General features: G+C 50.9%; 1 protein-coding gene across 1 annotated transcript in view; it reads right to left on the bottom strand.

Annotated features, from left to right (window-relative positions):
* LOC129534938 (F-box-like/WD repeat-containing protein TBL1X) overlaps positions 1 to 24,530 on the bottom strand; it is a 259,363-nt gene extending 234,833 nt beyond the window's left edge. The window contains 1 exon segment of the mRNA XM_088834558.1: positions 24,431 to 24,530. The gene's annotated coding sequence lies outside the window, so the exon portion shown is untranslated.
* Positions 24,531 to 24,952: the final 422 nt, after the last annotated feature.

The following is a 24,952-nucleotide window of genomic DNA, read 5'->3' as shown; positions in this document are numbered from 1 at the left end:
AGTGAGTTTTCCATAACAAAGTCCTTCTCCTAAAACTTGCTGGTAGCCCCAAACAGTGATGCTTGACTCAGTATCACTATGATGATTGCAAATTCGAGGTGACTCAGCACTTTCAGAGGCAAATGCTTCCCCAGATGGCTTTTTAGAAGAAATCTTCCATCGGCCCGATGTGCAAGGCACATGTGGTCCAGGGAGACATCGAATCACTCTCTGTCCTCTGCTTGTCCTGCCAGCAAGCCACATAACCCGATTTCATTTCATTTTTTTTCACACCTCCAACATTTCAATCACCAAAATAAAACAACTCCTGCGTAGGAGAAGCAATGAGGCTGTCAGCCTCTCCCTTCCTCAAATGAGGTCCGAGGCTTCTTTCTGCCACTTAGCACCTGAATATCAACAGGCTAACCCCTCAGCCCGCAAAGATTGGAACCGGAATCAACAGCAAGATATAAAAGGCTGGTCTGGTACACGAGCCTTAACCACAGGACACAACGCGCGTTTCGACGGACGCGTCTAGCAACTGACGTTAACAACCATATGCTTGATGTGCTGCAGACCAGAAAGCAAACCTAAAAGGCATGATCTTTGCTGTCAAGGACTTGCAATCTTACTGACAAGGAAAAAGAAAATACATGCATAAGAGAAACAGCTGGCAAAAGGCCACCTGGAGGAGGAAAAAAAAAAATTAAGCTCATAATGTAAATCTAATAAAAAACAGATTTTTCAACACCAAATAAATGGTCCATGTATTAAATAGATTGGGCAACAGAAAAAGAAAGAAAGAAATGTAATAAAACTAAAAGGATGGATGCAGTATGAAGGCAGTAAGAATAAGTCAAAGAAATCATAGAGAGCTAGCCAAGATCCTCAGGTTTCCACTTGCCTGCATACAGCCTTCTCTGAGACTATTAAACAACCCCCTTTTCCCGAGGAGGGCTTTATGTCTTTACATGCAAAGGACTGCCAACTGCCGTTCCCAGTGCTGACTATACTGCAAGACACGGTGCTCCAACTGCAAAGTGCATAAGAGTCACCTGGAAATTGCGTTTGTGCAGGGCTCCCAGGCTGGCACATGAAGACCCCAGGCCAGGTAACTCCTCGTGGGGAGCTAACTCATGCATTTTTAGAGGCTGAGCACTATCCGTGGCCTCTGCCCACAAGATCCCCTGAAGTCTCCAAACCTTGCTGAATGTCCCTGGGTGGGGGTACATGATTGCTCACCTCTACCCCATCACCCCACCCCACCACCAACCACCCCATCCCCAGTTAAGACTCAACCTGCAGAGAACTAAGATCATGGCATTCGGTCCCATCACTTCAATGGCAGATAGATGGGGAAACAGTGGCTGATTTTATTTTGGGGGGCTCCAAAAATCACTGCAGATGGTGACTGCAGCCATGAAATTAAAAGACGCTTGCTCCTTGGAAGAAAAGCTATGACCAACCTAGACAGCATATTAAAAAGCAGAGACATTACTTTGCCAACAAAGGTCAGTCTAGTCAAGGCTATGGTTTTTCCAGTAGTCATGTATGGATGTGAGAGTTGGACTATAAAGAAAGGTGAACGCCAAAGAATAGATGCTTTTGAACTGTGGTGTTGGAGAAGACTCTTGAGAGTCCCTTGGACTGCAAGGAGATCCAACCAGCCCATCCTAAAGGAAATCAGTCCTGAGTATTCACTGGAAGGACTGATGTTGAAGCTGAAACTCCAATACTTTGGCCACCTGATGCAACGAACTAACTGGAAAAGATCCTGATGCTGGGAAAGATTGAAGGCGGGAGGAGAAGGGGGTGACAGAGGATGAGATGGCTGGATGGCATCACTGACTCAATGGACATGAGTCTGAGTAAACTCCGGAAGTAGGTGATGGACAGGGAGACCTGGCCTGCTGCAGTCCATGGGGTCGCAAAGAGTCGGACACGATTGAGACTGAACTGAACGAAAAGACTGTCAATGGAGTAAGAATAACAGTCCCCCTGAGAGTCCCATGCCCTAATACCTGGGCTCTGTGACAACACGACTATGTGTGGCAAAAAGGACTTTGGAGAAGCACTAAAGTTAAAGATCATGGGCAGCGGGGAGCACATGAGACCCCCACTAAGTGAGCAATCTCTCCAGGCTGCAGTCGGAGACATGTGACCACGGAAGAGTGATCAGAGAGGTAGCGCTGTGGACTTTGAAGACGAGGAAGGGGCCCTGAGCCAAGGGACACAGGAGGCCTCTAGAAGCCGGAGAAGGCAAGGAGTGCATTCTTCCTGAAAGCCTCTGGAAAAGCACGTGGACCCCCTCGACACAGTTGAGACTCATCTCGAACTTGTGACCTCTGGAAGCGTAACATGATAAAGTTGAGTTGTTCAAGCCAGGAAGTCTAGGGTCATTTGTCCCAGAGTGACAGGAGACTAGCACAGTCAATTACAAGATCAACTGAGAAAACACACGACCTTCAGCTCCTGGTAGTTTAGCTGGTAAAGAATCCGCCTGTAATGTGGGAGACTCCGGTTCGATTTCCTGGGTTGGGAAGATCCGCTGGAGAAGGGATAGGCTACCCACTCCAGTATTCTTGGGCTTCCCTGGTGGCTGAGCTGGTAAAGAATCCACTGGCAATGCGAGAGACGTGGGTTCAATTCCTGGGTCGGGAAGATCCCCTGGAGAAGGGAAAGGCAACCCACTCCAGTATTCTGGCCTGGAGAATTGCATGGACTGGATAGTGTACAGGGTCGCAGAGAGTCGGACACGACTGAGCGACTTTCACTTCACTTTAGCTCCTAAGAGGAAGCCCTCTGTTAGAGATACGGACGCCGTAGAGAGTTGCGCCCATGGATAGTTTGAGAAAAACCAGCCTCCAGATTCTCCCAGCTGACCCCAGAGTGGAAACTCTGGCCCCACACAGAAAGTTTATAAACTCCTTAAAGCGACAACTATGCTACTATATCTCAGTTTAAGCTGGCACTGTGGCTTCGGGGAGCCCTCAGAAACCACCGATGGCTGGTTGGAACCCCGTGAGCCCAGAGCAAGTTCACGGCAGCCTCGTGGTAAACACAGGCTTCCAACGCCTTGGCAAGGACGCTGCAGAACGCCACCCAAAAACGCAGCACAGAAGAAGGGCAGATGAACACGTGTGTATGCAGTCGAGAAGGAGGCCACTGATGATCCTGTCTGCAGGGCAGAGACGGAGAGGCCGTCACAGAGCACAGACCTGCGGGACACAGCAGGGGAAAGAGAGGGTGGGGTGCACTTAGAGACACACTGACGTGTAAAGGAGCCGATGGGAAGCTACTACGCAACACAAGGAGCTCAGCTCAGTGCTCCGGGATGACCTAGAGGCGTGGCATGCGGGACAGGGAAGCAGGTCCCAGAGGGCGGGGGGAATATATGTAAACTTGTGTCTGATTCACGCTGATGTACCACACAGTATTGCAGAGCAACTGTCCTCCGATTAAAAAAAAAAATTACACACACACACAAAATCTCTCCCAAACCACTGAAGCTGAAAAAAGACGGTCAGCAGGTGCAGCTTTAATTGAATAAAACTGGTTTTCTCCACCCATCTTTACGGGACGAGAGGGAATAAACCAAGAGAAAGGGAAAGCAGGTTCTGGTTTCCGCCTGAGTGGGAGCGGAACTGGAAAGGGTTCTGTAGACATCGCTCACTGCTGAAGCAGTCTGCATCTCAGCATCACTAAAAGGGGCCGGAGGAGGCGCTGACCCAGCCCTGTACGCTGCGTCCACCCCAATTCCCCACCGCCACCCCCAAGCCCTGCTCCGTCACCCGGAGACGCCACAAAAGGCTCACCAAGGAGCTGGCACAACACGCACGATGGCAGAGACCTGAGATCCATGACGCGACGCGAAGGAAGCTAGGTAGCAAAGGCTGTGCACTGCATGATCCCACTGATCGGAAGTTTCCAGAACAGGCCGATGATACAGAGACAGAGCCCACACCGGTGGTTGCCAGGGACTGGGTGGACACAGGGGGACCGAGAGACGCTTCATGCACGTGGGGTTTTCTCTGGAGTGACAAAAATGCTCTTGAACTCAAACAGCGGTGATGGCTGCACAACTTCAGAAAAACACCAGGAAAGCAGTGAGTTACACACTTTGAATGAGACACTCGCATGCTCAGTTCAGTTCAGTTCAGTTCAGTCGCTCAGTCGTGTCCGACTCTCCGCGACCCCATGAATCACAGCACGCCAGGCCTCCCTGTCCATCACCAACTCCCGGAGTTCACTCAAACTCATGTCCACAGAGTCGGTGATGCCATCCAGCCATCTCATTCTCCGTCGTCCCCTTCTCCCTAGGTGAGTTCTATCTCAATAGAGATGTCATATTTTTAAAAAACAATTTAAAAAAAAAAAAAGAGAAGGAGAAGGAAGAAGAAACAACCCAGAGGATATGAGCCAATGATTACGAGACACTGCAAACTTTAAAAAAAAAAAAATTAACCATCCCAAGGAGGTGAGTTTACTTACCAAGCCTGGAATGCTGCACACCAACTGACTCTGCCGTCAAGACGCTGAAACGCACGAGCAGAGGTCAGCAGCAAACTGGGACCCGAGGTGGTTTACGGAAAGGACTGGGGCGCCCAGTGGGAAGACCTGGGGTGCATGATCAAATGCAGGGAGGTGACTGTGCAAAAGCAACAGTTCGCAGTCCAGTGACTCACTGGAAAAGACCCCGACTGATGGGAAAGACAGAAGCCAAGAGGAGAAGGAGACGACAGAGGACGAGATGGTTGGATGGCATCGCCGACTCGATGGACGTGAGTTTGAGCAAATTCAGCCTGGCGTGCTGCAGTCCACGGGGTCGCGAAAAGTCGGAAACAACTTAGCCGCTGAACACCAACCACGAACAATTCTACGGAGGACGTATTCTCTCTCCCCAAAATAAATAATAATTGCAATAAATACACTGGCTATGGCAGCGTCCAGTGGTAACTTCTGGCTGATCCAAGTGAGCATATGCAGACTGGATTCCTGAGGAGCAAGCAGGAAGTCAAATCCGCTTTTCTGGATTGGGACAGGCTGTTTCAGCTGGGAGAAAGGATGGACACTGTTTCCCTGTGAGACGAGAGGCAGGCGGGCAGCCCTGAGGTTCCAGGAGACCCAGCAGCATGGGGCACCCCTAGCCCAGGGTCTGGGTCCAAGCCTGTCCCACCTGCACTTGAACTGCTTCCTCCAAGGCGACCCTGGCAACCACAACAGCAGACAGGGCCCAAGCCAGAGCCCACAAGCCTCGGTGGGTGGGAGGGAATCACGGCTGGCGTTTGGGCGACACCGGCACTCGGATCCATGCACCCCGAGCTGTCCTTGGCATTAGCCCCTTTAGACACAAGGAAGCCGAAAGGACAGACCAACACATCCAACCAGACACAAATGGGAAGCTTGGTGATTAAGCCCATCAGCAACGTTAGAAGACAAGGAACTATCTAGGAGAGAAATACGTGGAACAAGTAACCGAGGGGTAGGACTAGTGGTAAAGAACCCACCTGACGACACAGGAGTTCTAAGAGATGCGGGTTTGATCCCCGGGTCGGGAAGATCCCCTGGAGAAGGGAATGGCAACCAACTCCAGTATTCTTGCCTGGAGAATTCCACGGACAGGAGAGCTTGGTGGACAGGATCGCCAAAGAGTCGGACACGACTGAAGTTGTGGAAGCACGCAACAAACGGGTAACAATGCAACTCTGCAAAGACTTCCTCTAAGGCACGGAAAGTGAAAGTCGCTAAGTGGTGTCCCACTCTTTGCGACCCCATGGACTGTAGCCTGCCAGGCTCTTCTGTCCATGGGTTTCTACAGGCCAGAATACCAGAGTGGGTTGCCGTGCCCTCCTCCAGGGGATCTTTCCCACCCAGGGATCAAACCCAGGTCTACTGCATTGCAAGCAGATTCTCTACCGTCTACATAGTGGAAGCCCCTCTAAAGCAGCAGCTGTGAACTTGCTGAAAATGTAGTTTTGTGGCTTTGCCCAGATGTACTGACTCCAAGATTCTGGGGAAGGGACCCGGCAACCTGTGTTTTCAAAAGCCGTGTACAGGGTTTTGGTGCATGATGAAGTCTGAGAACCACTCCAACAGCCACAAAAATATTTACAATAGCACTATTCATAATAACCAAAAAAAAGGAGAACAACATAAATGTCCAAGAACAGGTGAATGGATCAACGGTGGTGCGTCCACAACCGATGGAATCCTGCATGCAGGCTCAGTCACATCTGACTCTCTGCGACCCCATGGACTGTAGTCTACCAGGCTCCTCTGTCTATGGGGATTCTCCAGGCAAGAGTACTGGGGTGGGTTGCCATTTCCCTTCTCCAGAGCATCTTCCCAACCCGGAGATCTTCTCAGAGGACCTTCCCAGCCCAGGGATCGAACCCACATCTCCTGCATGGCAGGCGGGTTCTTTGTCATCGAGCCACCAGCGAAGTCCCCGATGGAATCCTCCTCCCCCAGCGATAAGAAGGGAAGACTCAGCAACACAGGCCACGACACAGATGAAGCCCAAAGTCATTACGTGGCGCGAAAGACACCAGGCAACAATAATGAGTCCATAGTGCATGATTTCACCGAGATAGAATTCTAGGAACTGCAAAGTAACCCACCTAATAAGAGAAAGTCACCAGTAGTTATCTGGAGACGGGATGGAGGGAGAGGCGGAGGTTGCAGAGGGCACAGGGAAACTTGGAAGCCATGGAAATACGTGTTATCTTCATATGTGCGTGTCTGGGAGACCACACCACAATCACAGCAAAAGTAGGAGAAACCCGATCAAAGCTCACACTTAACATGTGCTTGCGTGCTCAGTCGCTAAGTCTCATCAAACTCTTTTCAACCCCGTGGACTGTAGCCCGCCAGGCTCCTCCGTCCATGGGATTCTCCAGACAAGACTACTGCTGAACACACCAGAGACAGAATCCACAGCATCCCACCGTGGACGGTTAATCCTACTTACTCTGCAGTAGGACGAGGAGGAAGTTACAAGTCCGCCTCGCTTGAATGAAGGGGAAACCAGCGTATCCTTACGTATATGATCTTAGACAAAGGAGCGAGCTTAGAATGGGAGAAAGAAAGAAACCAACAGGATTTGTCCAGAGGAGAAGCCTTGCATTTTGGAAGCTCTCCCCGGCCCCCCACCCACGAAAGCAAGGCGGGCTTGCAGGGGTGGGAGGAGGAAGAGGTCCCCTCAACTTGCCCCAGGGTAGAAACAGGAGCTTCAGGGGTGCAGGGAGACCCCTGCTGTGACAGGCAGGAAAGAGGAGAAGAGGCTGGTGGGAGGGCAGGGGCCCCGGCAGGGATCCGAACTTCTCAGGGGGCTCAGAGGTTGACCGTCCCCCACCCAGAACATGAGGTTGGTTTCCCAGGTGGCACCAGTGGTTAAAAAAAAAAAAAATACCCACCTGCCAATGCAGGAGACATGGGTTTGATCCCTGGGTTGGGAAGATCCCTTGGAAGACGGCACCGCAATCCACTCCAGTGTGAGAATCCCCATGGACAGAGGAGCCTGGCGGGCTACAGTCCATGGGGTCACAGAGAGTCGTGGATACCACCGAAGTTAGTGGAGGTGATGCAATTCCAGTTGAGCTATTTTAAGCCCTCAAAGATAATGCTGTGAAAGTGCTGCACTCAATATGCCAGCAAATTTGGAAAACTCAGCAGTGGCCACAGGACTGGAAAAGGTCAGTTTTCATTCCAATCCCTCAGAAAAGCAATGCCAAAGAATGCTCAAACTACCACACAATTGCACTCATCTCACACGCTAGCAAAGTCATGCTCAAAATTCTCCAAGCCAGGCTTAAACGGTACGTGAACCATGAACTTCCAGATGTTCAAGTTGGATTCAGAAAGGGCCAAGGAACCAGAGACCAAGTTGCCAACATCTGCTGCATCATCGAAAAAGCAAAAGAGATCCAGAAAAGCATCTACTTTTGCTTTATTGACTATGCCAAAGCCTTTGACTGTGTGGATCACAACAAACTAGAAAATTCTTAATGAGTTGGGAATACCAGACCACCTGACCTGCCTCTTGAGAAACCTGTATGCAGGTCAGGAAGCAACAGTTAGAACTGGACATGGAACAACAGACTGGTTCCAAATAGGAAAAGGAGTACGTCAAGGTTGTCTATTGTCACCCTGCTTAGTTAACTTATATGCAGAGTACATCATGAGGAACGCTGGGCTGGAAGAAGCACAAGCTGGAATCAAGATTGCCGGGAGAAATATCAATAACCTCAGATATGCAGATGACACCACCCTTATGGCAGAAAGTGAAGAGGAACTAAAAAGCCTCTTGATGAAAATGAAAGTGAAAAAGTTGGCTTAAAGCTTAACATTCAGAAAACTAAGATCATGGCATCTGGTCCCTTCACTGCATGGCAAATAGATGGGGAAACAGTGGAAATAGTGACAGACTATTTTTTGGGGTTCCACAATCACTGCAGATGGTGACTGCAAGCATGAAATTAAAAGACGCTTGCTCCTTGGAAGAAAAGCTGTGACCAACCTAGACAGCATATTAAAAAGCAGAGATATTACTGTGTCAACAAAGGTCCATCTAGTCAAGGCTATGGTTTTTCCAGTAGTCATGTATGGATGTAAGAGTTGGACTATAAAGAAAGCTGAACACCGAAGAATAGATGCTTTCAAACTGTGGTGTTGGAGAATACTCCTGAGAGTCCCCTGGACTGCAAGGAGATCCAACCAGTCCACCCTAAAGGAAATCAGTCCTGAATATTCACTAGAAGGACTGAGGCTGAAGCTGAAACTCCAATACTTTGTCCAGCGGATGCAAAGAGCTGACTCACTGGAAAAGTCCCTGATGCTGGGTAAGATTGAAGGCAGGAGGAGAAGGGGATGACAGAGGATGAGATGGTTGGATGGACATGAGTCTGAGTCAACTCTGGGAGTTGGTGATGGACAGGGAGGCCTGGCGTGCTGCAGTCCATCAGGTTGCAAAGAGGCAGACACGACTGAGCGACTGAACAGCAAAGTTATGACTCCCCTCAACAACACTGCTGCAGAAAACCAACGTGGTCTTAAATGGGATTTAGAGCTCTGTGTTAAACGAATCACCTCAGGCAGCCATGACAGTCACCCAAAGGCAAAGCAAACATGGATGGCAAACGCAAACAAAACCCACAGAAGCAATGACAAGCCCAACCTGAATCTACAATGTGTCCAACTCAGTTCTAGGAACGACCCAACAAGCAAACTGCCCAACGCCAGCAGTGTGTACAGAGAGAAATTTCACTCTGAGGAACATCTGGGCCATCAGAGACCCACACAGAAAAAAACACATTTGCGGTCCAAATATAGAACATTCAATGGAAAAGCAAACACGACAGGAAATTCAAGGAGGTTGAACATTTACTTGTAGATAGCAAACAATGAATCAAACCCAAAACTTCCCTTAAAGCAAACGCCACCCAGACGAATGGGACCCGAGCTGACCCCTTCTCTTGGGCCAGGAACTGAGAAAATTAAACTTCACGAGGGACAGCTGCTTCTGTGGACCATTTTAGATTTAAATATGAACTGGGAAGTCATGAAAACAGACAGTCTCTGGTTTTATTCAACTAACTTCTCGGAAAACACATACAGGATGATAAAAAAATAAAATACACAAGGCAATTAGAATCCATTAACGATTGGGTGGATATGAGCTGTACTGAGAGAGAAAAGAAACACTTCCATGAGCTAATCTTAGTCTATAAATATTTAGTTTGAATATACTAATGTAATTAACCGGGGTTATATAATGTTGCTAAATTCAGATTTCCAATCGTAAAGCTTCACATACAATTATTTGAACTGCAATGGATTTTTATTTCTGTGGGAAAATGAAAATAGTTCATTTTCAAAACCCAAGCGTCCCTAGAAGTAATGGCCTTCCTTGATAGAAATTTCGTGGATGGTAATTCACAACACTAAAAACTCATATGTTTGTTTACATCTTCCCTCAAAGGTTAGCATATACAGATATTCCATATACTGCTGGGTCTTACTTTCTGTTGCTTCTATTCGTCTAAATTCCTGCTTCCCACACCTGTGACTCTAATTCCCCGGGAGTAGACATAGATCTTGGCCTTCCCTGGTGGCGCAGTGCTAGAAAGACTCCGCCTGCCAAAGCAGGAAACTCAGGTTCAATCCCTGGGTGGGGAAGATCCCCTGGAGGAGGGTATGGCAACCCACCCCAGGATTCTTGCCTGGAAAATTCCATGGACAGAGGAGCCTGGCAGGCTATGGTCCATGGGATCGCTAAGAGTCGGACACATATACATAGATCTCTGCACTTCGTGGGTACCTGCGGCACACATTCAGGAAATAAAATCAACTTTAATACCCATTTCTTCGAGCAATCTCAGGATATGGTTATCCTCCGATACATCTCTGAATATTACTTAGCGTAATTTGGCTCGCAAATAACCAAACGAATAATTATTAGTTATCAACAACAAAAAGAGAAAAAAAGATTCCTGTCCAAAGCTGAAGCGACTTATCGGTGTTGAGCTGACCTGTCTGCAATAAGACGCTGGGACGCCAGGACTTCCCTGACTGTCCAGTGGTTAAGAATCCGCCTTCCAATGCAGGGGACAAGGGGTTCAATCCATGGTCAGGGAAGTACGCTCTCACACCCTGTGGAGCAACAAAACCCGTGCACCACAGCTAGAGTGTCTGGGGATCACAACGAAGACCCCTCCTGCTGAAACTGAGACCCCTCCTGGGGGAGGGTCAGGACCCGGGCAAGGCTTAAGGCATCCAGTTAAAAGCAAAATAGTTTGTGCAAGCATCTCTCGCCTCTTAGATGATCAAGGATGGGGCAGACAGAGTACATTCCCAAAGACTTTCATCAAATCACATTTGTTACAGGAGCTTCAAACACTAATCTCTGGAGAGCAGAGACAAAGGGACATAATATAGACGTCAAAAATTCTACTTCCCGGGAATTCTCCGGAGGTCTACTGGCTGGGATTCCAAGCTTTCAGTGCCAAGGGCCTGCATTCTATCCCTGGTTAGGGGGTGGTTAAGATCCTGCAAGACACAAGGTTCAATTAAAAAAAAAAAGAAAAGAAAAAAAAATCTACTTCCTGTTTCTTCTGAATATTACCATAAAAGAAACTACTTCTGTTTTCTTCATTAAGAAATTAAATGCATCAGTTCTGCTGTTGTTCAGTCGCTCAGTCTTGTCCGACTCTTTGAGACCCCATGGAACGCAGCACACCAGGCCTCCCTGTCCATCACCAACTCCCGGAGTTCACTCAAACCCATGTCCATTGAGTCGGTCATGCCATCCAACCATCTCATCCTCTGTCGTCCCCTTCTCCTCCTGCCTTCAATCTTTCCCAGCATCAGGGTCTTTCCCAATGAGTTAGCTCTTTGGTAGGCAAAGCATTGGAGCTTCAGCTTCAGCACTAGTCCTTCCATTGAATATCCACTGAATATTCCATTGATTTCCTTTAGGATGGACTGGTGTTTACCCAAGGACAAATGAATGTCTGAGTGGATCCTGACCAGCCCGAATCGTACATAACAAGAGCATGGTCAGCTGTCAGCGTCCTGTGTGCACAGGGCTGGCTCTCTGCCTTCCTGGACTCACAAAAGCTACACGGCAAACTCAGAAGCCACAAAGAGAGACACGACGCTCGAACACCACAACTCACACACAAAACCCGAAGCTGACACCTCAACCACCTCAAACTAAACAAACACAACAGCTGCTGTGGAAACCCGGGAACTACCTGCAGTCGGCTTTCAGCGTCCTGCAAACGGAAGCTTCAGCCGTTCTCAGAAAACGACCTGAAGCTCAGGCAAAGACCTGAAGTGTGGAGGTGAGTCCCAGGTCTCACCTCCTCGGCCCACAGTGCGGTCTGGGTTGTAACTATAACTTGTTATTTATTTACTCTCTGCAACACTGCCAACAAGCATCAACCAAAGTGACACTTTTCTCTATTAAAAAGCCTCTCAAGTGATGTGCAAAAAAAAAAAAAATATATACATATATATAAACAACCATGATGGATGAAATGTCTCTTTGGAAAAAAAGAAAAAAACGCAATATAAACAGCCAGAGTGAAGGCAAACAAAGGCTTGTATCACGAGCCTGTTCTAGCGCTACCTCACGTCTTGTGCAGTTGGAATCACATCTTCCACAAAAAAAAAAAAAAAAAGCAAAGCCTGGTTCTTGGGAGACCCCGAGGGCATCCGCCAATGAGAGCAGCCGATTTACAGACAGAATTAAGTGACTATGAAAACACCGAGGCGTTGAGAAATGCTTTAACAACACAGCACTGTTCCAAAGTTTCCCCACGCACCTGCAACTGGGAATACTGTCATTTGGTTCCGAAACACAAATCGTCCTTCAGCTTTCAAAGCAGGCAAAACCCAGAAGCCCCAAACTGTGTACAGTACCCTATCACTGTATATTCCGTCTTCTCCAAATGACATCATTAAGAGCTGCACCCCCGGGGGGAGGCCCGCTCTTTAAGGTGGCAGGCCTCCGTCACTTCACGCACGTGTGTACACACACACACACAGACTCCATCTGTGCCCGCCTTTATTCAGGGCCTTATTTCTTTCCTCCAGCACCTCTAAGGACCTCACCAGTGATCCGTAAGACACTTTTTCACCATACACCTCTCAGTCAAAACCACTGAAGCATTAACCCCAACTCCTCTAAGTATTAACTAGAGGTAACACTCAACTAACATTGTCTGCATTTTCCACAGACCACAGACATTTTATCACTATTTAAAAAAAAAAAAAACAACTTAAGTTTCTTCCCGCACTCCAGAAAATCTCACAAAGCACCTACCAGAGATGAAATTCACTTCTCAGGAGTCCACTTCGGGAACTAAAAGTGGAAACAAGGCATCTGTGTCCCCCTCGGCCCCAACTAAATGTCGAGACTCTGGGTTTCCAGAGTCAGAGGCCCATGAAATGTAACAGGCACGTTCCATTTCCATAAACTCCTCCGCTTGTTCTCAGCCGGTGTACAACCACCTCTTGTCATGCCCTGGACACGTGAGATCATTAATTCTCATTGTCACCAACTTGTGGGCCAGGTGCCCCTCCACCGCTGTCTCTCCTGGCAAAGCTTTTTGAAGAATTGCACTTCAGATCCCTGGAAACTGTTGAAATTGGCACAGAATCATCGTGCGTCCTTAGGAACACAAACCTAACGTGATTATTTTTTACATGATCAAATCAGGAGCTAAACCAAAGCGTGTCTCCCAAGACTGACCTGCAGCTGTCAGAAACTAGCAACCGTGGTTCTTACGCTGATAACCGTGAATACCTGAGTCTTTAACCAACACGGAGTTGGCAGTCAAGTTTCAAGGGATTAAAATGCCCGATAAGGTTCTGTTGGAAAAACCACCTCAGCAAGGACCCAACCTGAACCTGTCTCCTAAAATGAATCAATTCTCTGCTCAGCTGCTTTTCTGAAATTCAACTTAAAACGCAGCAACCACCTGCTAACTTTATAGATGCTGAGAATTAACGTCTGGATAACCGGCACGACGGACGTGACGCAGACTCTCCTCTCTCAGTTCTCGTCTTCAAACGCATGTTAAGATAACAAGGGTACCTGGAAGGGTATAGCCGACCTGGCTAAGTCCAATCCTTTGGCCACCTGCTGCGAAGAGCTGACTCTTTTGAAAAGACCCTGATGCTGGGAAAGATTGAAGGCAGGAGGAGAAGGGGACGACAGAGGATGAGATGGTTGGACAGCATCACCGACTCAACAGACATGAGTTTGAGCAAACTCCGGGAGTTGGTAATAGACAGAGAGGCCTGGCGTGCTGCAGCCCATGGGGTTGCAAAGAGTTGGACACGACTGAACTGAAGAATCACTCACGACGCACCAGAAACAAAAATTACTGCTCAGTGACACAGGATTTTCTCCAGTCCTTCATCACGACTTACCAGGTCTTTCCCATATCAAAGTATTTGCTGTTCCTGATTTAAGAAACAGCATGGCATCACACAAACTTCTTTTGCCCACATTTCCATCTCCCAGAAAAGCTTAAACTAACAGAAACGTTTGCAAAGTGGATATGGATGTTCAGAGACACCTTAGAGCTGGAAGGCAAGAGGCAAGTCTGTAACAGTTCCGAGTCCAGCTCTCCAAGACGGGAATGGCCATTTCCGTACAGCCTTGCTCCAATATGGATGAGGCTGGCTATCCGGGTCACAGAAGTCTCCAAAGGCTTGGAAAAACAGGGAGGCTGATCAAGTTGGTGGAGGAGGTGTGGGGCGGGGGGAAACGGGGGTGGGGGATGGGATAGATGGGGCAGGTTGGTGGCAACTGTTCCAGAAAGCAAAGTGCTGGGGGATGGCTATTTGGGGTCATCTTCGGGCTTAAGAGAAGTAAATAAAGAGATCTCTCATGTTTCCTTTTTAGCATTCCAGCTACACACACCACGACAGGAATAAATGACAGGAATTCCAGGCAAGAGACACTCTTGACAAGAATAAACACTGTGAATTTTGCCCTGAGCATCGTTTCTGCTTCTTTCACAGGGTCTCGCGAGATGAGAAGATGCCAATGCTCCTAAGAATTATTCAGAGCCTAGAGTGTCCTCTGAAATGTTACAGGGCTGTTTTTTTTTTTTTTAAGTAGGCAACTGACTTAGCAATGTTGAGGATTGCCTATTTCAATCATAGGAAATATGACAAGGCATGACACACAGTTCTCCCAAACTGCTAGTTAATATAAAACCACCATAAACTCAACGTTCAAAACACAAAGATCACGGCATCCAGTCCCATCACTTCATGGCAAATAGATGGGGAAACAATGGAAACAGTGACAGACTTTGTATTCGCGGGCTCCAAAATCACTGCAGATGGTGACTGCAGCCATGAAATTAAAAGACACTTGCTCCTATGGCCAACCTAGACAGCATATTAAAAAGCAGATCACTTTGCCAACAAAGATCCGTCTAGTCAAAGCTATGATTTCTCCAGCAGTCATGTATGGATGTGAGGGTTGAACCATAAAGAAAGCTGAGTGCCGAAGAATTGATGCTTTTGAACTGTGATATTGGAGAAGACTCTTTAGAGTCCCTTGGACTGCAAGAAGATCCAACCAGTCCATACTAAAGGAATTCAGTCATGAATATTCATTGGAAGAATGGATGTTTAACCTCCAGTACTCCGGCTACCTGACGGGAAGAACTGACTCATTGGAAAAGACCCTGATGCTGGGAAAGATTGAAGGCGGGAGGAGAAGGGGACAACATCGGATGCTAGATGGCATCACCGCCTCGATGGATGTGAGTTTGGGTGGACTCCGGGAGTAGGTGATGGACAGGGAGGCCTGGCGTGCTGCAGTCCATGGGGTCGCAAAGAGTCGGACACGACTGAGCGACTGAACTGAACTCTTAACCTATAAAAGTGTTTAAAAAAAAAAAAAGACAGGCGCTTCCTTGGTGGTCCAGTGGTTAAGAATCCGCCTTGTGATGGAAGGGAAACGCGTTCGATCCCTGGCCAGGGAAGATCCCCCAGGCCACAGTGCAGCTAAGCCTAGGGCCACAAGTGCTGAGCCCCTGAGTTCCAACCACTGACACCCGAGCACCCCAGAGTCCCTACTCTGCAACAAGAGACACCACCGCAACGAGAAACTTGACGATTAGACCCTGCTCGCTGGAACGAGCAACAAAGACCCATCACAGCCAAAAAACTGCAACCAATTAAAAAAAAAAAAAAAGAGCCATCGTCAACATTGAAGCAGTCTTTCCTTCTCCACATTAGTATCCGCACACTCAAGACGTGGGAGAGGCTTCACGGCGAGCTCCGCCAACACCTTCAACGCTACACCTGAGGACACAGAGAGGTTCAGTGACTTCAACACAAGCCCAAGGCAGGACTCGCCCGGCCAAACAGGCGAAGGCGTGTCCTAAGAGAACACGCCATCTCTCACTTGATCAGACAGTGAAATGACGACCCAAGGTAGAATGTAGGTCAGCAACCACAGAGAAACACAGCTGCAGGAATTTTATCTCTACGACAAGCGAATGCCAGCACAAGTGGCTATGTTTAGCCTGCCTTATGGCCCCAGCATTAACCCACTGGGAAAACCACTGCCTCGAAAAGGCAAGTCCAGCTTTTGAAACTCAAGACATGAGCTACGAATATACGGAATGTATTCAATGTCTCTCCGCGGGACTGCTGGAGAAAAGTCTCTGAACGCGGCCCCCCAAAAAATGTCCCACCTCAACTGACCTCGCAGCAAGGACTGCCCGGCATAAGAAGAGACTAAATGTTAGGCAGCTAACACAACAGGACGCCTGACATTTTCTCACTATGATCTCTTCCAAGTATTAAGAAGCTCTAAGTGTGTTTTTTCCTTGCTTCTGATAAGCACGGTGCGGAACGATTCTCAGGAAAACACACTGGCCCAAGTGTTCAGTTAACTAGCTCAGTCACATCCGACTCTCTGCGACCCCCATGGACTGCAGCACGCCAGCCCTCCCTGTCCATCACCAACTCCCAGACTTTGCTCAAACTCATGTCCACAGAGTCGGAGACACCATCCAACCATCTCATCCTCTGTCGTCCCCTTCTCCTCCCGCCTTTAATCTTTCCCAGCATCAGGGTCTTTTCCACTGGGTCAGTTCTTCGCACGAGGTGGCCAAAGTATTGGAGTTTCAGCCTCAGCATCAGTCCTTCCAATGAACACCCAGGATTGACCTCCTTTAGAATGGACTGGTTGGATCTCCTTGCAGTCCAAGGGACTCTCAAGAGTCTTCTCCAACACCACAGTTCGAAAACATCGATTCTGAGGCATTCAGCTCTCTTTATGGTCCAACTCTCACATCTATACATGACTACTGGGAAAACCATAGCTTTGATTAGATGAATGTTTGTCGACAAAGTAATGTCTCTGCTATTTAATATGCTATCTAGGTTGGTCAGAGCTTTTCTTCCAAGGAACAAGTATCTTCTAATATCATGGCTGCAGTCACCATCTGCAATGGTTTTGGAGCCCAAAAAAATAAAGTCTGCCACTGTTTCCACTGTTTCCCCATCTATTTGCCATGAAGTGATGCCCTGATCTTAGTTTTCTGAACAGTGAGTTTTAAACCAGCTTTTTCATTCTCCTCTTTCACTTTCATCAAGAGGCTCTTCAGTTCCTCTTTGCTTTCAGCCATAAACATGGTGTCACATGAGGTTATTGATATTTCTCCCGCAATCTTTATCCAGCCCGGCATTTAGCGTGATGTACTCTGATGTGAGAGTTAGACTATAAAGAAAGTTGAGCACTGAATAATGGATGCTTTTGAACTGTAATGTTGGAGAAGACTCTTGAGAGTCCCTTGGACTGCAAAGAGATCCAACCAGTCCATCCTAAAGGAAATCAGTCCGGAGTGTTCACTGAAAGGACTGATGCTGAAGCTGAAACTCCAATACTCTGACCACCTTGTTTAAAGAACTGACTCATGTGAAAAGACCCTGATATTGGGGAAGAATGATTGAAGGCGGAAGGAGAAGGGGACGACAGAGGATGAGATGGTTGGATGGCATCACCAACTCGATGGACACGAGTGTGGGTAAACTCCAGGAGTTGGTGATGGACAGGGAGGTCTGGCGTACTGCAGTCCACGGGGTCGCAGAGAGTCGGACACGACTGAGCAACTTCCCTTTCCCTTTTCCCCCTGATTTTCCTGGTCCTGGTTACAGACATTTCAGCATGCAGAAATTCAAACTCCATCATATAGTAAATCTGGGAAACTCACAGAGTATATGTGTATCTATATATAGCCTGTGTCTGTGTGTGTGTACACACGCATATGCCAGCCCTGAAATTTAACTCAAGAGGAGAGAAAAAGACAGGGAAAGCAAGCAGGCAATTGCCGGAGACCACCGGAATAAAGATATAGTATTCTTGTTATTATTGGATGCGTCCCCAGCCACTCCCAACTTCAGAGGAGATTAAGACATAAGCACACCAGCCTCTAAGCATGGTGATAACCCTGTCTGTCAACACAACAAGCCTGAGAAATACATTTGATTTTCCCTCTGTCTCTCTCACCATGAGAAAACTACGGCCAGGGGAGGTCACTGATATGCCCAAAGGCGACATCGGTTCATGGTGAGCTGGCCTCAAACCGGATATCCTTCAGAGCCCTGCCCGGTGACCCCCAGGAGCTCACAAGGCCCCCAAGCCGGGTGTGCCTGGCGCTCCCCTGGGGCTTCCAGAGGAAGGAGCTTCAGGCTGGCTCTGGGGAACCCCAGTGCACACAGGGACCAGACTCTGGGTGCCAGGGGTGACCCCCACCCACTCACTGCAGGTCCCCAGCCCCGCAGCCCCCCAGGCCTTGTCCACTAATCCACTAGTCACAGGAGAGGGGACCCAGCCTGAGTCCCGCAAGTAGGGGGCCCATCCCCCCGCCCTCTGGAGCACCCCCAGTGATGGAGGTCGGCCCCCCCAGTCCAGGTTAACCCACACGGCCCTGGGCCCTGGGAGGGTCTGAAAACAGCAGACAGGTGCTGGGTTTCGCCCTCACCACATCCCCCCCCCCCGCCACGATAAATACCCAAAGTTCCCAGAAGCTGACTGAGAGCAAGACCTGGGCAAATCTGCAGCCACATCAGCAAAACCCAAAGGAAGGAGCCCAGTACAGGTGTGCAAAGCCTCGAGGGCTCTGAAAAGCCTGGGGTTGAAGGCAGAGTGGGGGTTGACCTGGGGGTGAACACATCCCGGCCCCCCAAGCCCCTCCAGCTTCTGTGGTCCCCAAAGGCCATCCAGCTGGCCACCTCCGCCTGTTCCCTTGTCTTCCCTTCCTTCTGCTGCTGCTAAGTCACTTCAGTCGTGTCCGACTCTGTGTGACCCCATAGACGGAAGCCCACCAGGCTCCCCCATCCCTGGGATTCTCCAGGCAAGAACACTGGAGTGGGTTGCCATTTCCTTCTCCATCCCTTCCTTCTAAAGCATCCTAAAACGGCCTGCGAGGACCACAGCACCCGATGCCTACCTTGTCCCGCCATCCCTACTGGCCCCGGACCAAAAGAGGACTCAGGACTCGGCGCCGGGTCCTTCTTTGGGGGTGGCTCTGTACCAAGGAGCGCCGTGGGAGGGGACCCAACATCCGTGGGCCCACCAAGGAGACCACCGTCCCCTCACGCCCGACACATGACCACCGCAGATGTCTCCAGACACTGCCAAACAGTGTAGGGGATGAAAATGCCTGAACTCAGGACAATGAGCTTCCCACGTACAAATGCTGAAGACAGTGTTTCCATATGCAACCATGTCCTCTGCCTTCACCTGCTAAGACTTGTGTTTCTCTTCAACCTGAAAGCCAAAGCTTCATGGCTCCTTTCCACCCTCCAAGAGCTAACCAGACCCGTGGACATGGTACCCAACTTCCAGTCTAAGACGGAAGTAACCTTCCCTCTGTTTCCAAGCATACGTTTGCTCCAAGTAAATTGTTTTCAGTGGCTTCCAGCTCACACCTGCATCCTTCCGTCCCGCAGAGAAATGCCAGGAAATATTTGATGGTGGTGATCGCACACAGGAGAGCTTGCGGGAGGCCATCCCCTCTGCGAGCTTACAACCACCTTGGGTCAAGTTGCTGGGGAGCACATTTGTTACTGCCTGCATTTGTTTTCCCCCCTGAAGTTTTAAACTCGCTTTGTCCTTTTCCCTTTAAAAAAACACATGGACTCCGTCTGCCCCTTCCCACACCCAGCTTTTCTTTTGGTTTGGCTGCTGGTGTGGCCAGGCCCAACTGTTTGTTCCAGCCCCATGGGAAGGATGGATAGGGGGGAGAGGGCCAGCCCCAAGGGGACAACTGGCTTCCAGTTACTTCCTTCAGACTAAAAATAGTTATGGAAAAAAAGAAAAAAAAAAAACAGGTTTATCATCTTTTCAACTTAAGCATGTTTACAAAATGACTTGAGTCTTGCCTCCTGATTGAACGCTATTTTTTTAAGTGTCTCAGTGCCGAAAGAGGAACAGCTTATCACTGCAGGTCATGTACTTTTCTAAAGGAGAAAACAGGAGACACCACACCTGGGGTGGGGGGTGGGGGTCTCGCTTCAGAGGACAGTGCGATCGGGCTGGTCCCCTGGTCCTGGTCAGAACTGGTGATGCTCCTGGACAAGAGCTGGGCAAGGGGGCATCCCCAGGGTTGGGGTGAGGAGCCCTTCTTCCCAATGGGTCACCAAGGGAGGCTGTGAATTCCTGACACTCAGGACCTAGGTAAGATGCTTTCTCTGGGTCTGGCTTCCCCCTGCTGGAACCCGTTTCGCGACTTTGGAAGTGAAATAATCTTGACTATTCCGGGTGTCTCAAAGGCTGAGACAAATGGTACAAAGGGGCCATCTGGGAAGTCACCTCTCTCCCAGAAGCAAAACTGGGTCCCCCCCCTCCGATTTACAAGTAAAATTTCTGATCGGTGGTTATTAAAAAAAAAACGCAAAAGATTATGCAAAGAATGTATAAACTAAGGAATTAAAAATAACATCCTGACGCAGAGACCGGTGTACAAGAAACGGCCACCATTCAGCCACTTGTTAAAAACACGCTGACCATTGTGAAGTGTCATCGGCAGGGAGGATTCCTTGTCAGCCTTCTTGATACAGAAGATTTTGCCCTCGACACGTTAAAACTTAGAACATAAACTTGGCTTGGGGGACAGAAAAGAGGGGCGTTATCAGATACGGTCTCTCCTCTCAAATCAGCTACATGGGACCACACTGTTGGCAACACCTTGAGAGCCCAAGGGATGCTGGCCACAGCACGCCCGGACAGGCAACGTGGGGACTGGCTTTTTTCAGAAGGGGAAACTGAGGAACGCCCTTTTTCCAAAGTTGAATCCTCACGAAGACTCCGGCTTGGAGTCCTGGTTTTCTAATTCAGAAGTGATCCACACCATCTCAATCTTAAAACCGCAGTGGTCAATCTCACTGAAATCAGTTTCCCAGGTGACTTGCTAGCTGAAATGTTTTTTTTTCCTTTAAAGGTCTGCTTTCGCTACCTGATGCAAAGAGCTGACTCACTGGAAAAGACCCTGATGCTGGGAAAGATTGAGGGCAGGAGGAGAAGGGGATGACAGAGGATGGCGTCACCGACTCGATGGACATGGGTCTGGGTGAATTGTGGGAGTTGGTGATGGACAGGGAGGCCTGGAGTGCTGCGGTTCATGGGGTCGTAAAGAGTCAGACACGACTGAACTGACCAGTAAACTGTCTAAAACTCTGAGAGCCTCTCCCCTCCTCCCACAAGGAGCAGGCTAACTCTTCACTGTTTTCTTTACAGATCCTTACTTGTAGAATACGTGTGTGTTTAATCACTTCAGTCATGTCCGACTCTTTGCGACCGCATGGACTGTAGCCCACCAGGCTCCTCTGTCCATGGGATTCTCCAGGCAAGAATACTGGAGTGGGTTGCCATTTCCTCCTCCAGGGGATCTTCCCAACTCAGGGATCGAACCTGAGTCTCCTGCATGGCACGTGGATTCTTGACCACTGAGCCACTAAGGAAGCCCAACTACAGAGCACCACTCCCAAATTGGACTTTCTTCAAGTTCTGCACTGTTGCAAAATGGTGAGACCCCCCCCCCCTCCAGTTAAACACATCTATTGAGTATCTGAATTATGGACAGAGTACTGAAACAACACAACTGGGCAGTTTAGTAACAACACCATTATGAAATGAATTTTAATTAACCGGAATCTAAATATGCCCAGGTGGGCAGTGGTTACCACACCAGATAATTAAGCAATGGACAAAACAGTGCTGCCACTGTGATTGACCTTTCATGATTTCTGCTTGAGAAATCTAGGGTTATATAAATAGAGTTCAATGTAAGATTCTGTGTGGGGGAGAAAAAGCGTGTGTCTCTGTAATTGAACAAGTTTGTCTTCAAATGGGAACATTCACCCCATGTCAACACAGTAAGATAAAACACCACCAAGCTTCAGAGCTGGGTTTCCGGAATCAAACAATCTTCCCTCCACCATACACAAGCAAAGTCACTGCCTTCTGCAGCTGAATGGAAATAATAATTGCTGCACACAGGGCGTTAAGTGCCTGTAAAATCCTCAGTGCGTGGCATTCGAGCAACCAAAGGACGATGAATCTATCCGCACCAGAGCAAAAGTGAAAATTTACAGGCGAACTCGACGTTTTCAAAAAAACTTAACACATAATGGTTCCTCCTGTCTGCCCCTGCACTACCCAATGAGTACCGTGATCTCGGGTTCCCGTTTTTATTTTTACACATATAGCAAAGGACACTCAGAAAACTGGCAGGACTTCAAGGTCAATGGCGGAGCAGAATGTCAGGGTGGGCTGTTTCACTAGCTCAGGCCAGATGGGGACAAAGGTTGCTTTTCCAGCAAAAGCAGTTTTACGTGTCCCCACGGAGCTGGACTCAGGGGCTCTACACCCGTCTTTGGCCGCCTACCACTGAAACCTACAAACCTCCCACCCAGGTACATTCAGGAAGTCATCACCGATGACACACTGAGGCTCCTCTGGTTCAAAGGCGGTTGAGTGCAGGCACTTTAACTAAAATACCCCAACTTGCAGGAGGGGCGAGACTCAGGCTCCAGGGGTGAGATTTCAATGATTGGGAAGCAGGGCGGGTGTTGATTATATCTGGAGTGACTAAGCCCTGGAATAAAAAGAGCCAACCTCCTTGCTTCACACAGCACACCAAATAAAAAACACCTTAGAGTCTTCATGGGCTGTTCCACAGGTGTGTGTTAAGGAACTTCACGCAGAATGATCCTCCAGGGGCCATTTTAAAACGTGGGTCAAGGGATGGGACTTCAAACTTTCATTTCCGGATTCGGTACCCAGCTGGGTGGTTTTCCACGGCAGTCTGCAGAACATCCGAGATATCTGAACATCCCTTTAGCGCGAAAAGCGTCTTCAAGTCTCAATGGTTTCCATCATCGACGTCTCCCCCACCCCCACCCGATCGCGTCTTTTCTAGGAATGACTAAACTTTGCAGAAGACCGTCCACCATCTGCTACCCCCCCCCCAGGCCACGGATCAGGCTGGACTTAACCAGAGCCTCCCCAGCCATCAGCACCCCCTCGCCTCCACCCGCCAGGCTGGAGTCCCGCCCCTCGCCTTCCAGGTTATAACCTAGGGGCTCAGGCGGCGCGTCAGGATAGAAAAACCTCCAAGAAGTCAGCTCAAGCCGCACGTGACAAAACCAAGCGAGCCCAAACCGCGGCAGAAGCAATAGAGGAGACGGATTTCTATTTCTTTGGCGGTTCCGCGCTACAACATCGGCGACCAGAGGGAGAAAAAATCAACACCACCACCCACACACCTCGGACTTTTTAACTTCGTGGAATTTGCAGCGGACGCGGAGAAAGGCCAGGCCGTGCCTTAAAACCATCCTGGGCGCGCGGGCCCCTGCCGCGCACGGGCAACGCACGTGAAGTCCCAGCGCCCGGGGCGGGGCGGGGGTCTCTAGAGACCCCCAAGTGTCACAGTCCCCGGCGGCCTCCGGTGGCCCGCGACCCCCCGATGGCGCGCCCCACTCCATTCCGAGCACCGGCCACCCCCACCGCCGTGGGCGAGGTCCCCTCGGGAAGGTGGCGGGGTGGGGGATGGGGAGGAGGAAGCACCGCCTGGCACGCGGATCTCGGGGCACCCTTCCCCCCCAGACCGGGCGCAACAGGTCTACAGCCGCCTACCCCCAAGGGCGCGCTCGGTAGATCGCCCAGGGACGCCCGCTCCCACCCACCCAAGTGGTCCCCACCCTGTTCTCCTCGCCCGGGCCGGGCTGGGAGGGTGGGGGCGCAAGTTGGGGGGACCTCCCCACTTCCTGACAGTTTCCGCGCCGTAGAAACTGAACCGCCGCGGGCCCGCGCCGCCTCGCCCGCCACTCAGTGCGCCCTGCGCGCGCCGCCGCTGCGCGCCCCCCTGGGTCCCGGCCCGCGCCCCCGGGGGGGGCGATGAATGGGACTCCCCGCCCCCATGAGGGGGGAATCCCCGCGGCCGCGCACATTCGCCCGGCCAGCCCCCGGCCCGGCAGACAAAAGCGGCACCGGGGTGGGGGGGGGGACCAACGGAGCGCTCCCCACCCCCACCCCCCTCGCCAAAACTTACCGGTCACCTCCCCCTCCCCAAAACAAAGAAGCCGCCCCTTCCCCCCCGCTCAAGTCTCCGCCCGCCCCCCCCAACCCGCCGGCACCACTTTGGGGGAGCGGCCCCAGCGGGGTATTGTTCAGCCTGCAGGGAGCGCGCGCAGCACCCCAGCCCGAGCCCCCGGGGGACACTTGGGGAAGCCGGGCCCCCCCCTCCATTGCACCCCCGCCCCCCTACCAGAGACGGGGGTCCCCGGGCGGCCGGCCTGACCCCCTCGGAGGGCGGGAATGAGCCGGGCCCGGGCCTCCCCCATACCCCGAGCGAGAGAAGTTTCCGCAGCGCGCCCGGCCCGGGCCGAGCCCCGCGCGCGCACTCACCTCGCCCCGAGCCGCGCAACTTGTGTCCGGCGCCGCCGCTCCGAGCCTGCGCCCCGCCGGCCGCCGCCGCCGCCGAGCCCGGGCCGCGCCGCGGCCGCCGAGGGCCCGGCGCCCGGAGCCGCCCCCGCCCCGCGCCCCCCGCCGCCGCCGAGTCCCCGAGACGCGCGCGCGCTGGAAAGTTTCGGGTGCCGAATGGCGGCGAGGGCGCTGCGGCGGCGGCGGCGGCGGCGGCGGGGCGGGGGCGCGGGCGGCTCCTCGCTGCCGAGCGCGGAGGACGGGGCGGGGAGGGGAGAACGGCGGCGGCGGCGGCGGAGGGCGGGACGCGGGAGGGACCGGCGCGGCCAGTGACCTCCGCTGGGGAGCGGCCGCCGGAACGCCGACCCCGGCCGGGAGGACGGCCCTGGGCGCCGCCCCCAGCCTGCGCCCGCCCCCGCCGCCGCCGCCGGGGGAGGGGAGCCCGGGGCCCCCGATCGCCGCCCCCGGCCCGCGCCCTCCCCCACCGCCCGGGGCTCCTGCGCGCTC

Source organism: Moschus berezovskii, chromosome Y (genome assembly GCF_049115385.1).
Source record: "Moschus berezovskii isolate FMDL1 chromosome Y, NW_MosBer_1.0, whole genome shotgun sequence".
Classification (NCBI taxonomy): Eukaryota; Metazoa; Chordata; class Mammalia; order Artiodactyla; family Moschidae; genus Moschus; species Moschus berezovskii.
The sequence above is the reverse complement of the archived record's forward strand: the minus strand, read 5'-3'. Positions and strand labels throughout refer to the sequence as shown.